Source organism: Pteropus vampyrus, unplaced genomic scaffold (genome assembly GCF_000151845.1).
Source record: "Pteropus vampyrus isolate Shadow unplaced genomic scaffold, Pvam_2.0 Scaffold110, whole genome shotgun sequence".
NCBI lineage: Eukaryota > Metazoa > Chordata > Mammalia > Chiroptera > Pteropodidae > Pteropus > Pteropus vampyrus.
This window is the reverse complement of record NW_011888891.1, coordinates 4,568,225-4,582,734: the sequence shown is the minus strand read 5'-3', so window position 1 is coordinate 4,582,734 and position 14,510 is coordinate 4,568,225. Positions and strand designations below refer to the sequence as shown.

The 14,510-nt window shown below is 39.1% G+C and overlaps 1 pseudogene; it reads right to left on the bottom strand.

Moving 5' to 3' along the window:
• Positions 1-4,198: 4,198 nt before the first annotated feature.
• On the bottom strand, positions 4,199-4,310 carry LOC111743303 (annotated as a pseudogene).
• Between the last annotated feature and the right edge of the window lie 10,200 nt (positions 4,311-14,510).

The following is a 14,510-nucleotide window of genomic DNA, read 5'->3' as shown; positions in this document are numbered from 1 at the left end:
CTTATGTGGGTGGTACAGATTTTAAAAATGCATGATGACAGACTTTATTATTTGATTTTTTTAATGTGGTATGAGTATCATCCTGCTCACTTTCAGGATAGGGGTCTGTGGGTTGGAAAAATTAAGTGGCTGGTCTTGGAATACACATCTAGTGAGTGCTGAAGTCAGGATCGACACAGACTAAATGCTCTTGTCAATGCCCTAAATGAGATAAGGAAAAAACAAATCAGTCAGTTTCCTGTATGGTCCCAAATATGTATTGTCTAAAAGTCTGAGAATGATGAGTTATTGACAAGGGGAAGCAAAAAAACTGAGTTATCTAAATATTCTACACAAAATTAATGGTTATCTCAAAAATAGATAACTGAAACAAAAATAAACTATAAGCCATTTCTCTCTGTTTTCCATCTCACCTATATGAATTGATGCACCAAGAAATTCCTCTGTGATTATATTTTTACAAGTAATATGATTTCAAGCCCAATCAGTTTTTCTAAAGTCAGCAAACTACTCTGTGAGCATAAACATTTGTGTGGAATCTGTGGCTTTGCAATAATTGTTCTCTCATGAATATCTCTGACAACATTGTAGGACTTCGCACATTGCAACCTTTCTACTTTCTAACCCACTGCCTTTTGTTGGGAGTTCTGCTAGTACTTGTGGCAACTGAAACAAGATCGAGAGAGGTTTGGACTTTAGTAGAAGTATCTGGTCAGCCTGACTTGCTGGAATCTGGGTCACGTGACTGTATAAATGTTCATATTCCAAATTTCTATTAGGAGAAAACGAACAATCTCTGAAGAGAAGGTTGGTTCTCTTGGCCTTTGAGAAATAAGTTGCTACCAAAAATACTAGACTAGTGACTACTGAAAAAGAGAAGATAAGAGACAAATAAAAAATCTTACTCCAGAAGAGAAGCTAACCCCAACCTCCCTTCATCTCCCATAGCAGTGGAACCAGACAGCTCTCAAGAGTTTTAGCCATGATATCCTGATGTCTATTACTATGACTAGGTTTTTCATTGAACTTATTGCTTTTTCAATGATGTCCCTTCAATTTTAGCACCAGCAGGCTAAACTAGCTGGCCAGTTGACTGAATTTTTAACTGAGCAGACTTGAATTTTTAAAAGTCTAGGGAAGAAAGCAATGGGAGAATGGATCTGGTGAAGACCTTCCTGGGGTAACCTGGTTTGTTTTGGTTCAAGCAAAAAGACAAAGCCTTTCAGCAGCCACTTCTTTCATGAAATGATACTCTCCTTTCATATGATCTATACTCTCTGCTCTAGAGGATTACTCTCTGTAAAGACTCCCCCTGACCGAACTGTTCCCAGAATAAAAATCAAATTCTTTCACAGAGCATTGCAGGTTCCTCACTACCATGGCTCAATGTACTTCCTAGCTTTATTCTTCCCTTTCTACATTCATATTCCAAAGAGAACAATTAATTATTCCACACACATGCATTCCCAACCCTACACATACCATGTGTCTGTGTGCTTTTCAATATCGTTCATTCTGCCTGAAAATACCATCTTTCCTATCTCTGTATTTCTAGATCCTACTTTTTCTTCAAGACCCAACTAGAGCACTTCTTTTTTTTTTTTTAAATTTTATTTTATTATTAGTTTCAAGTATACAGTACATTGGTTAGACATTTACGTAGTTTATAAAATGATCCCCCTAATTGCTCTTTCTCTCCTCTGGCTCTCCACCTAGCGATTAGGTGGAGATTACATTAGTGCTAACTGCATTCCCTATGCTGTGCACTTCTTGATGAATGAAGCCTTCCCTGATTCCCAAGCTCACGCTAACCCACCTTCCCAAGTTCTCCCCTACCTCTGGAATCTGTTATTTATGTACATGTTTTGTCTTTCTAGACTGGTTTTCTGTTTGCATTACCCCAGTCTCCACCCAGATGCAGTGTCTGCCTTTCTATACCTTGTTCCATGCTCTGGGATGCTGATCCTTAAACATTTTTTCAGCTGTATCCCTTGTCTGCCATCTCTCATTTGATTTCCAGCCCATGGTGGGGGCACTAGCAGGAAGATCAAGGTTGAGGATGATGGCCCTTCTGTCTCCCTCCCTGTTTTAGCACTGCATCTATGCCAAAAGCTGCCTCCTTCCAAGATTACAGTTTCTGCCAAATGGCCCTTCTTCTAGTCTTCAGTTTTCATCAGCTTTCAGTTACACTCTTTTCTCCTCTTGCTCCTTCAGCCATAGAATTAGTAATGGCTTAAAATAGTGTCTGGGTGCCTCAGCAGCCCTTGTTTATTCCTACAACCTACTGGCACCTCTGTATATAGTCCTTTCATTGAAGTCTTTTCATATGTATCACCTAGAGTAAGTTGTATTTTCTACTAGAACCCTGACTGATAAACTTTCTTACCAGATGTTCATCTTGAATGTATTGTTTATATTGCACGGAGAAGGGTTAAGGAGTGAATGTTCTTTTAGTTGAGATTCAACTCTGTCTCTCACTAGCTGCGGAATATTAGATACTCCCTCTCCATCTCTTTGCTCTAGTTACATTAATATGTTTGTTTTGAGGATCAAATGAGACTGTATGTTTGAAAGCACTTTGTATGTCTTTGTATAGGATTCAGTGTTATTCTAATTCATCTTTTAATCCTCCCAAAGTAGTAAGTACTTAATAAATAAGCTGTTTTTTATAGATCTGTTGGATGAATGGGTGACAAAGATTGTCTTCTATTTTCTCAGAGTCAGCTATCCAGAAGAATAGTAAGCGGAGGAACCACATATGAAGGATTCAGAGTAATAGAAAACCAATGTGTAGCTTACACAGTTAGTAGAGGCCCAAATAAGGGGGTTTCTGGCTAAGATCTATTTTGTTGAAATATTTTACGGCAACCTTGATTTTTTAACCTATTTGTTCTAATGATTACCAAGAAAGAAGTGTTGGAAAGATATATTTTGAACTTAAAATAAATGGCTGAGGAAGTGACAGAAAGGAAGATACTTCTAAATGTTGACTTGGGACCTGGGATGAACTAACGTATTTATGGAGAAGACTTAATTTTCACCCAAACCTTGAACAGAGCTGGATTCATTAGGAAAAACAATGTGTGCAAGCATTCCAGAGGAAAATCCACTATAGGTCATTGTCCTAAGTGAGGCTAGATGTATTAGAACAATTTAGACCACAAAGTGATAATGTGACCTCTTCAGGGGCTTCAGAAACTCAAGAGGGTTACTGCCTCACTTAATCCCTTGGGCAAACTGGAAGGAGATGTCAACCCAATTTTCCCAGAGCAGAAGGATATCAAAGTAGTACAAAGAACATAGGAAATGGAGAGTATACCACACCCCACTGCCAGAGGTGTTTGGAGAAATGACAATTATGTCATTCGGTAAAGGTAGCTTTACAAGCCATCTATTTGAACATGTTTAGTTGTAAAATAAACAAGCTTGGGACCTAAATGGCCCTGCTGGAAAGAGCTAAAATTTCTGAGGAATGCCCGAGGTGAGGGGCCAAAATAAAGCAGTACTTAAGGCATCTGTAGAATGCCATAGAAAACTCAAGGAAGCTGTGCGTCTAAGGACAGGAAGTGTTAAAATAGTGCCTAGTAAGGGCTGGAGCCAGATGGATTTGGCAATTTATCATTTGTGTGGAAAAAAATTCCAAACACATTCCATGTGAACGTTTTTCTGAAGGTGCTTTGTGGTTTGGAATCACTGCAGTTTCTGTGCACTTTTTCTTACTTCCAATAGAAAGTTAGGAAACTGTCCATCATTTACACCTCCTCATTCTCCCTCTCACAAGCCAAGGATAGCGCCTAAGAGAATTTATTCCATTTCCCCCTACAATAATTTATCTTTAGAGAACCTCAACTATTTCTTTAAATGAATAGCAATGCTCTGTAACAAATCTTCTGCATCAATCCAAGCCCCTTCTATTAAGACTTCTTGGTGTTGACCGATTCATGAAAAGAAGTCTACCCTCTTTCTTCCTTTTCATCTCTTCAAAATTCCAGGTCTTCTGAATTCGTAATCACAACATTCTTTTTGTTGTATTCTTACTATTAAGCACATTGAACAAAAATGACAACTTAGGTGTTTGGGGAGTGAGGTTAGTAAATTTGTTTCTCCCTCATAAGGGACAGGACCAAGTGAGGCCCTAGAGACCAAGATTGGTTTCATTCATTCATTCATTCATTCATTCATTCATTTATTTATTTAATGCCTACAGCACCTGGTATTCCTAGGTGGTCTCCCATCCGAGTATTAACCAGGCCTGACCCTGCTTAGCTTCCGACAAGATCAGGCACGTTCAGAGTGGCATGACTGTAGACCCAAGATTGGTTTTAAGTACGTGTAGTGGTCACCCAGAAGTGGGTCCAAGTGAAAGATAATGTGAAACTCTGCCTAAGAGGAGAATGGAAGATTGACAGCCAGAAAAGCCATTTTAATCGTCTGATCTGAAAGCAGAAAGCAGAGAGAGCAAGAGTTCATGGGCCAAGTGAGGGCCTGGGAAGGAGAGAAGCTTGAAGCAAGTTGGGAATGGGGCATACAGGACTCGATTTTGATTTGGTGCTAGCCATGTACTAATGGCAGGTCAGTTCAACTTCAATGAGCAAAGTCAGGGCAAATAGAAACAGATTTAGGCAGCGTTCTATCCTGTCTGTGTCTGAGCCTCACCCAATATGAAATCATATTCCTTTTTTTAACTCACTAGAGCATCTGCTATTGCAAAGACTGATTTAAAAATATTAATTGACTTTTAAACAAAACAATAAATACTGCCTGGTTTGGGGACTAATATAATTAAATTCCTTTTAATTCTTTGAGACTTAATAACCCATATGATTAAATCCAGTTAAGGACAGAATTTTTGGTTCCGAGTTCATCACAACTACTTAAGTCATACCTTTATTTTCCATGCCAGATCTTAAGTGTCTATTTATTGTACTTTTCACAACAGTACTCTTTCAAAATTCTTCTCATTTTACTTTTAACATCGATCCTCTTTGAATTCTTACATGTCTAAGTAATGAATCTTCACTGATTTTAAAAAAGAACAATATCTCAGACTCTCTAGACAAAAATGCTTTGTGTAACACTAAAGAGTTCCTTTACTATTGGTATTGTTACCTTTGCCATATGTTCTGACCAAAGTTTTCTGAGTACCTTTGAAATGTGATCACCTCTGACATATCTAAAAAATAAAAAATCAAGAAACATCTCATCTACCCAGCCTAATTCCCATAAGATTCCCCTGGAGACACTGAGCATATCTAGATCCAGATGGGGATGTATAATCTGAACTGCTGGTGAGGCCAGGAATTAATAGATCAAGCAGCAAAGAGAAAGCAGCTGAGCAAAAAGAAGCATGACATATAGTAGAGAGAAGGCTGCAGCTGGAGTGCAATGAAGCGCTACACCGTTACTGTTGGAAGCTGTTGTGCAGACAGCAGCTAATAATGCAGAGCCAGTATTGGATCAGATCTACTTCTACCACAAATTGTACCACAAACACAAACAAAAGACAAAAACAAAACCCTGTTCTAGGGCGGGGGTGGGTGGGTAACATTTTGAGTTACAGAAGTACTTTAGCAAAAGAAATGTAATGAAAAAGAAAAATTCTGGGCTTTAGTTATACCCGGGAAGATTTCACAAAGAGCTACCTATAACAAAAAGCACTCAGATATTTCTCCAGGTTTGGTATTCTAGGGGTCCCAATGCCCTTCATTTGAGTTAGGTCTCAAGTCTCACGAAACCTGTTTAAGAGCATCACTTGAGACGTGAGGCCATCATAGAACCCACTGAAATACTGGCAGATGTAGTGGCTTCTTTGTGAATAGCGTTGATCAGGTAGTATTCCAACATTCTTTTTAAGAAGTCAGTAAACATCATCAAATGCCTATTATGCAGCAGGCCCTGGGCTAGGCATTGGGGGTGTAACTATGAGTAAGACACAGGCTCCACTTCTGAGGAGCTTTCAGTCTGAAACAGGAGGTAAACAGAACAGGATAATACAGAGAGATTTACCTACCTTAAGAGGAGGTGTAGCATGGATAGTAAAAAAGCAGACACTTAAGCTGCATTCTGGGGTTTGCATCCTGGCTGTCACTTCTTAATTAAGTGAATTACTTAACCTCTTTGGATATCAATTTCCTCATCTGCAAAGTGGGTATAGCAATAATATCTCACAAGTTGGTGGAGACAATGAATGAGTTAATATGTATAAAGCACTCAGAACATGGTCTGGCATATAGTGAGCATGTGTTAATCTGATGGAAAGACAAACGAGTGTTAATGGAAATACACAGGGGGAGCAGAGCATTTGTCATGTGGGAGTCGGAGAAGTTTTCCCTCCCAGAAAGTGACTTCTCAGTTGAGAGCCAAAGGGAGTAGGGGTTAGTGGGTGGATGGGGCACTTGGAACCTGGGGAATGTGGGGGACAACATGTGCAAAGACTGAAAGCAGGAGCAATGTTGGCACACATCCTTTCAAATAATTTAATGTTCTTGTGTTGCCTGACTCATTTGGCAAGAAAAACAGGTTCATAAGTTTGCTGCCTTCACCAGATGACATATTATTGTTTCTCCAACACTTCTTCTGTGAAATCGTTCCTGATAGATTTGGTTAGCTGCTCTCTTTGCTGTTTTTCCATACCCCTTTATGACACTGGTCACCTGATACTGTAATTCATTTACTTGTCTGTCTCTCCAACAAGACCGTCAGCTCCAGGATGACTGGAACTGTTTCTTTTACATACATCCTGGAATTCCCAACATCTAGAATAAGATCTGGTTTATAATAGGTGCTCAGCGAAAATGTATTGAACAATGTAGTTTTGTGACAGAGAGGGATTCACTCCAAGATTCCACCTCTTCTAATCTTGCAGACTAATCTTAATTTATCCATTTTCAAGTATTCTATCTTTTCCAGATAGAATATTTAATCTCTGCATTATTCCAGGTGCAAAAATGTGGGCATAATTTTTTCCTCTTCAATTAAGTATTACCACTAAGCATTATGACAGAAAAATAATTAATAAAACATATCTAATATCAACGAGTCTTAAATGCAGGGAAGCTCGGCATTCATGAGGAAACTCTTGCTCACTATGCAGCAACAATGCAAAAGTAAATCTCACCTTGAAGGTTCTTGTTAACTTCGACATCAAATTTGGAATCCTTCCCTCAGTATTCCTTAACTTATCTCAGTTAATTCCTATTCACACGTTTTCCAAGGGCCTGTGCAAGAAGCCCATGGACAACTCATTCATGGGCATTCTTGGTCCTTCTCTTTCCTTCATCTTCTTGAAGATGGAGGTTGAGAGTTGCAACATGCATAGCACTGCTAGCCAAGGGACAGTTTTCTCCTCATTCAGAACCACTCAGCACCTTTGCACATTTCTTTGAGAGACCATCTGAAGTTCAAGGACATCCCCAATGCATAACTTCAAAGTCTTTTTCCACATCATAAATACCATATCTTGTGAAATGAGACTTATTGCACACATACTGCAACAAGGACGAGAAAAGACCCTCTAAGATCTTTGAATGGGAGGGTTGGAGTCAGGGAAGTTTGGCTGTCATTACACATGTGGAGGAAGCCTCAGATCTGTCAAGGCCATGTCCCTGAAGGAAGCTTTGAACTCCATGGAATATACAAAAATTATTGATTCATTTATTGAATCTGCATTCTGTGCCAGGCACTAAGGATAAAGCAAGTGCAAGACAGATAAGAGCTCAGTCCTCAGGGGGAGAGACAGACAATAAACACATAGAGATAAACAAGATAATTCCAGATAGTGACAACTGCTCTGAGACACATAATGCAGGAAAATAAGAGTGATTCAACCAGGGAGACACCTTAGATGGAGTGGTCAGAGAAAACCTCTCCGTGGAGGTGACTTTTCAGTTGAGATAGAATGTTGAGAAGGATCCAGCCATATGAAAACCTAAGCAGGAGAAAACATACCAGGCAGAAGTTAGTGTCAGAATGGAGACCAGATCTATGGTTTCTCTATTCCTGTAAGATTCACTAGCCACACAGAAAAAAAGGGAGGGAGGGAGAGAGAGAAAGGGAGAGAGAGAGAGAGAGACAGACAGACAGACAGACAGACAGAGACAGAGAGACAGAGACAAAGAGACAGAGATAGAAGTGAAGGAAGGAAGGAGGGAAGGAAGGAAGGAAGGAAGGAAGGAAAGAAGAAAGAAAGGAAGGAAGGAATCATAACCATCTCCAGATTACTTAGGGACTCTGCATGACACCATTCAGAATGTACATTGCATTCTGATGCCTCTTCTTTTAATGGGGGTGCTGGAGCAAATAGTCTGAGACAGGACCTTGTTGGGGAGCAAAAAAGAAAGCTTTTGTGGCTGTAGCAGAGCAAACAGATGGCGAAGGGTTTGATTTGACTGTTATTGCTAGGATATAACAACACAATAAAATAGCTAACATTACTAATGTTAGCTGATTCCTTTAAATAATTATCTTATTTGTCACAACAGCACTATAAAGAAAATGCTAACGTGTCCTTTTGTAGATGAGGAAAGTGACGCTTAACGGAGTTAAGTAATTGGCCCACATAACTACTAAGTGGTGGAGTCAAATTCATGTGTGTCACTTCCAGAACCCAGACTGTTAAGCATTAGTACTTTGCTTTGGAGAGAGACTGGGAACCAAAGTTCTAACTTCTTAACATCCAAAGCCTGGAGGAACAAGTAAAAATCATGAGAGATCTGGTTTTCACTTTCCCTATGGCCCTTTCTGGAAGAGGAAGAGTGAGCAATTTCCAGAGTGTTTTTTCCTTGACAATGAAAAGAAGGTAAGGGTCTCCAGAGAACTACAGTAAGAAGATAAAAAGTAGAGTTTAGGGAGCAAAAATGGTAAGACCATGAAGAAACTTAGACTATTGAAAGAGTCATAGGAATAGACAGTGAGAATCCTGACTTGCCGTTTTTAAGTTTCATTTTATAATTACATAAATTAATTCATTTAGTTTTCAGTTATTCTATGACATGGAACGATTATTGAACCCATTTTATGGATGAGGACTCAGAGGTCCAGGGGGGGAGCACATAATTTGCCCGAGATCTCACAGCCAGTAAGTATTAGAGCTGGAATTTCAAGGGAAGCTGTCTGGCTCCAGAATACGAGTTGTTAGTCGCTACGTTGACTTCTCAGCATCATACTTTCTCTCTCTGCTATACCACCAAAATATTTGAAATTGTGCCTCTCAGAATATCCAGAGTGCGTTGCCATATTACTGAAATCCTCGCTTTAAGATATCTAATATTTAATTGGCTGTATTTTTTCTGTTTAAAAAAAAACAACAACATTTATATTACAAAAGTAATACACACTTATCCAAAAGTTTAAATAATGAAGATGTGTTAAAAATAAAAAGCAAAATGCCAAGGCTTGATTTTTAAAGGACTGTCATTTTACAGGTAATAGATTTTATCGTTTGTTTGTTTGTTTTTTATCTGTCTTGTAATTTACTCCCAGAGATTACCTGATAACCTGTTTCCTTTTAGCGGCTCCTTCTCACCTGTCCTCCATCACCATTTCTCAGTCCGTACTGCTTTCTGCAGACAATCTGACTTCCTCCTGATGCAGTGGCTAGACAGTCTCTTTCTCACTCTTATCTTGAAGGTTCCTGAAAACTGAAGACCAGTTGCGTGTCTATACACCGTGTGTATGTTTCCTTGCCATGTAAGACAGAAAACAAATTGAGTGGCGTGTATGATAAGACTCTACCCAAGGAACATCCAATATATCTAAACAGAGGGAATTTGCTCAAGTTTTGATGAATTAGCTGGAAAGTTTTGATAGTTTAGAGCTAGAAGATGTCTCATAGATAATCTAATCCAAATTATTATTTTACAGATAAGAAAACACACTCAAAGAAATGCAGAGGAAAGAAAACATACTTTGGCATGAATCCTGGCTTTGCGTGCGGCTAGCTGGCTGTGCAGGCTGGTCAGTTTCCTTGTTCTCTCTGAACTTCAGTCTCCAGTTCTATAACATTGAGAGGATTATTACACTTTACACCACTGCCACTGCCATCACTTTTTCTAATATAAACCACCATAATCCATTGTCTTTTTTCTGAAAGCCTGCTGACTTTTACTCCTTGTAATTTGTTCTCCATTCAACATCCAAAGTCCACTTTCATAAAACATAAATGAGATCACTTAAAGTCCTTGAAAGATTTTTCATTGCTTTCAGAATAAAATCCTATGAAGCCTCATATGAGCTGACCCTTGCCTTTCCTGGCTTTATATCTCTTCTTGATTTTCTTCCAGCCATATGGGCATCCTTTTTCTTCTAGGAATAAGCAAAGCTTGTTCTAGCTTGCAGACTTTTGCATTAGCTGTTTCTGTGTCTGGGGTGTTCGCTTCCTGTTTCTTCCCTGAATAGCTCCATCTCATTCTTCAGGTTTCAAATAATCCCTACCCATGGTCATTCTATACGAACAAGGCCCACATGTTGACCTTTATATATAACATAACACTTTAAAAACTTTTTTCACAGCATTTATCATCATCTGTTATTATATTGCTTTTTTTTAAAAAAATATGTTTTGCTTAAATTATCTGAATCTATTCCCAAAATATGTGGACAAGACACTTATTTTACCAGAACAGCATCTTACATGCAGGAATATTTCTCAAATGGTAGATATTTTTATTTGTAACAATGATAGGACACCTAATCATTTAATGTGTAATTATGGAAGGTAACTGCTTGTTCTCACGGGATTTCCTTTGAGCTATCAATCAGTTTTTGTCTTTTTCTATTTCCCTGGGATGGTCAGGCCAGAGTGGGGATAGAGAGTGTAAATAGTGGACTGAGATCAGAAGATAGAAGAAAGTGGACTGTAAGAAGTCTCGTGGGCATAGCCAGAGCTGAGGGGCGGGGAGGGGAATCGTTGTTAGTAATGGTGAGTGCTGCCAGGATCTGAAATCTGAATTTTGCTGAAATCCCACCCCCTGGTTATTCCCACCTCTGGCTATAGCCCAGGAAGTTAGACGTGGAGAGAACACTTAAGGACAGGGAATGCTTGGGAATGCTTGGGACAGGGATTACTCTCTGGGGCTTTCAGTTACCAGGTACTTTTGACTTTGGCTAGAAGGAGGGACCAGGGTCTGCTTCAGCCACTTTCAACCCTGACACTCCATCACTAAACCATCCACGTGATGTTTCAAGAAAGTAATATTTCAAAGGAATCATCCCAAACAGCATATTCCCAGGATACAAGAGCTTTTGAACTCTGCTCCGCCCACTGCAATCTCTATCCTCTTGTACATGTCCTTGACCAAGCCTGAACTGTCCCTGTTTCAAGCAGCTCTGAGAAGGAAGTAATAGCAGGGAGGAACTGTGCAGTCCAAGCTCAGGATGGAGGCAGCGGAGAGTCACCCTGTGAGCAGGAGGGAAACCTCTTCTATACCTTCAGGTTTTACACTGATACTTAAGGGTTGGACACTTCTCCACCCCCATGCAGTTTTATTGAGATATAACTGACATAACATTGTATAAATTTAAGGTGTACAACATAATGCTCTGATATATGTAGATATAGCAAAATGGTTACAAGTCTAGTTAACATCCACCACTTTGTATTTTATACTTATATAGTTACCAGTTTCTTTTTCATTGTGATGAAGACTTTTAAGATTTACTCTCTTAGCAACTTTAAAATATGCAGTACAGTATTATTAGCCATAGTCGCCATGCTGTACATTACATCATAGAATGTATCTTATAACTAGAAAATCTCCCTTGCTTCCTGTCTCTGGCAACCATCACTCTCTTCTCTGTATTTACGAGTTTGGTGGGCTTCATTTTGTTTGTTTGTTTGTTTGTTTAAGATTCCACGTATAAGTACAATCATACAATATTTTTCTTTACTTGTATTACGTATTTCACTAGATATATCGCCTTCAAGGACCAATCATGTTGTCACAAATGACAGAATTTTCTTTTTTATGGCTGAATAGTATTCAATTGTGTGTGTATATACACATATATGTATATACATGTACGTGTATGTATGTATATATGTGTATATATATGCATATATGTATTATATTTTCTTATCCATTCATCTGTCAATGGACACTTAGGTTATTTTCATGTCTTGATTACTGTAAATAATGCTGCAGTAGTGCAGATAGCTCTTTGGGACAGTGATTTTGTTTCCTTCAGATATATACACAGAAATGGAATTGCTGGATCATATGGTAATTCTATTTTTAATTTTTTGAGGAATCTTCATACTGTTTTCATAGTTGCTGCACCAATTTATAATCTCACCAACAGGGCACAAGGATTCCTCCATATCTTCACCAGCATTTGTTCTTTTTGTTGACAAATTTATCTCACTAATCTTAATAGCTAAACCTGCTTCCTGTGCTCTTTTTGATCACTCTTGGCAAAGAAGATGTGAGCTTAACCTCAGAGCTTATTCTGGGTCTTCTATTTATTGTTCCTGACCATTGTTCACTGACCTGGGAATAACCAGCAGCTTGGGGGCAAAGGCTTCTTTCTTCCTTCATATCCCACCTTGCTTTATCCTAATTATCCCCACCTTGTTCAATCGGATGCATTTGGGACTGAGAACGAGAGAAGGCACATTTGATTGTGGAGCACGAGTTACCATATTCTACTTTCAATTACAGATGACCTGAGCTTAGAACTTCCTGCATCCATTCAGATCACGATTAAGCAGAGGACTTGGAATCGAGAGTATCAGGAACAGGGGGGTGTTGGGGGGGGGTGGTAGTGGTAGGGGTAGAAATTAGGGGTGCAGGGGCTAGATCAGCCTTTGACAATGAGAAGATAAAAGAAGACTGTGGGTACCTCCTTGAATTTCTTGATCTATGTCTCTGCCCTTCTCTCTATCCTTTTGGGAGCAAAGTTTTCCTTTGGCAGGGCTATGGTACTTCTCCAATTAGATACAGAAAACCATCTCAAAGCCTTTTCTTCTCTGATCTTCGCAGGTTTGGCCAAAGCATTTTTACCATCATTGCTCAAGAGAATATCCTCCTTACACTGTGTCTTGCTGTCCAGGGTCCTTTGGTCTTCCTTTCTCAAATCTTGTTGGAAAACTGTCATCAGGACCATGTTGAGCTTTGCTTTGACCTCTTTGCTAAAGCTTGTTTGATTACCCTGTTTCCACTTCAACTTTCCCTATGATATAAAATACTTCATTTGGAATAAAATGGCACAGAATAAACTCCAAACTGTTACAGTTTTGTCCCTTTGTAACTCTATCCTCAAATATCCCAGGACATGTGCACATGCTGTTTTCTTAGCCCGGAAGGCTCTTGCTCCCACCCTTCTCATGGGAGGCCACTACAGGTCACCTTCTCGTAAAAGTCCTCACTAATTAATAGTCTTCAATGATTTCTTTTGTTATTTTCTCTTTTTTCTTCTTAGTACTTCGGGTATTAGATAATTTTAATATGTAGTTTGTCTACATGTTTTATGTCTATCTCCCTATTTAGACTATATGTTCTAAGAGGATAAGACAGAGGCTGTGCACCTCTGTCTACAGAGCACCTGGCACAGAGCCCTGCAGTATGCCGAGTACTCAGTAAATACTGGGAAGCAGCATCACAGAATGGTTAAACATATGAATTCTGGAATTATATTATTGAACTGGAATCTCGTTTTTATAACGTACTGTGTTTGTTGAGGTAGGACAAGTTAATTAACTGCTCAGTCTTCCCATCTACACTATGGGGACAATAAGACTTAACTCATAGTGCTACTGAGCATACATGAAATGTTTAGCATAATACCTGGAAAGTTGTGTCAATAAATGTGACTTCTGCTGTAATCTTAATTCTGCCACTTTCTGTCTTGGTCCCCATGGTTCTTGAAGATGTGTCAGTAATGTCTTACTATAATATCCTAAGCTCTGAATTGTTCTTGGCGTTCTTCTCTCTTCCCTTAGAGCAAATGTAATTACCTTGACTCTCATTCCTCAAGCCCTAGGTCTTGCTAGGAGGCCACATATGCTAACAGATTATCAAAATATCTAGCAAACATAAAATAATTCAGACCGTCATCCCTCCTCCTCATATATACACATAATGCTCAAGCTTTGGAAGGCCCAAAGATGAGACACTAAGGACAGAGATTCTGTTGATCATGTCATGCTAGTAAGAAGGTATTTCTTAATAAGCAGCCTTATTTTTGTTTCTCTATTAACAAAAGCAAGCTTTCGAAAGAGTTATAATGACAGCTGATACTTTTTGAACACCAAATGCTAAGCACTCTAATAGTCAAATAGTCACAACAACTTTTTTAAGGTAGTTCTTATTCACATTTCACCTGTGACAAGACAGAGGCTTGGAGACTTTGTCTAGACTCACACAGCTACTAAGTGGCCAAGCCAGGGTTTTCAATACAGGTTGTTTGACTCCAGAGTCACTTGGCTGGCTTTTGTGGTGGAGTATACCAGCGATGCTTCCTCCTAGGCTGGAACATAAGTGCTCAAGTACTTGTTGCTTTTGATGGAAGTAAAT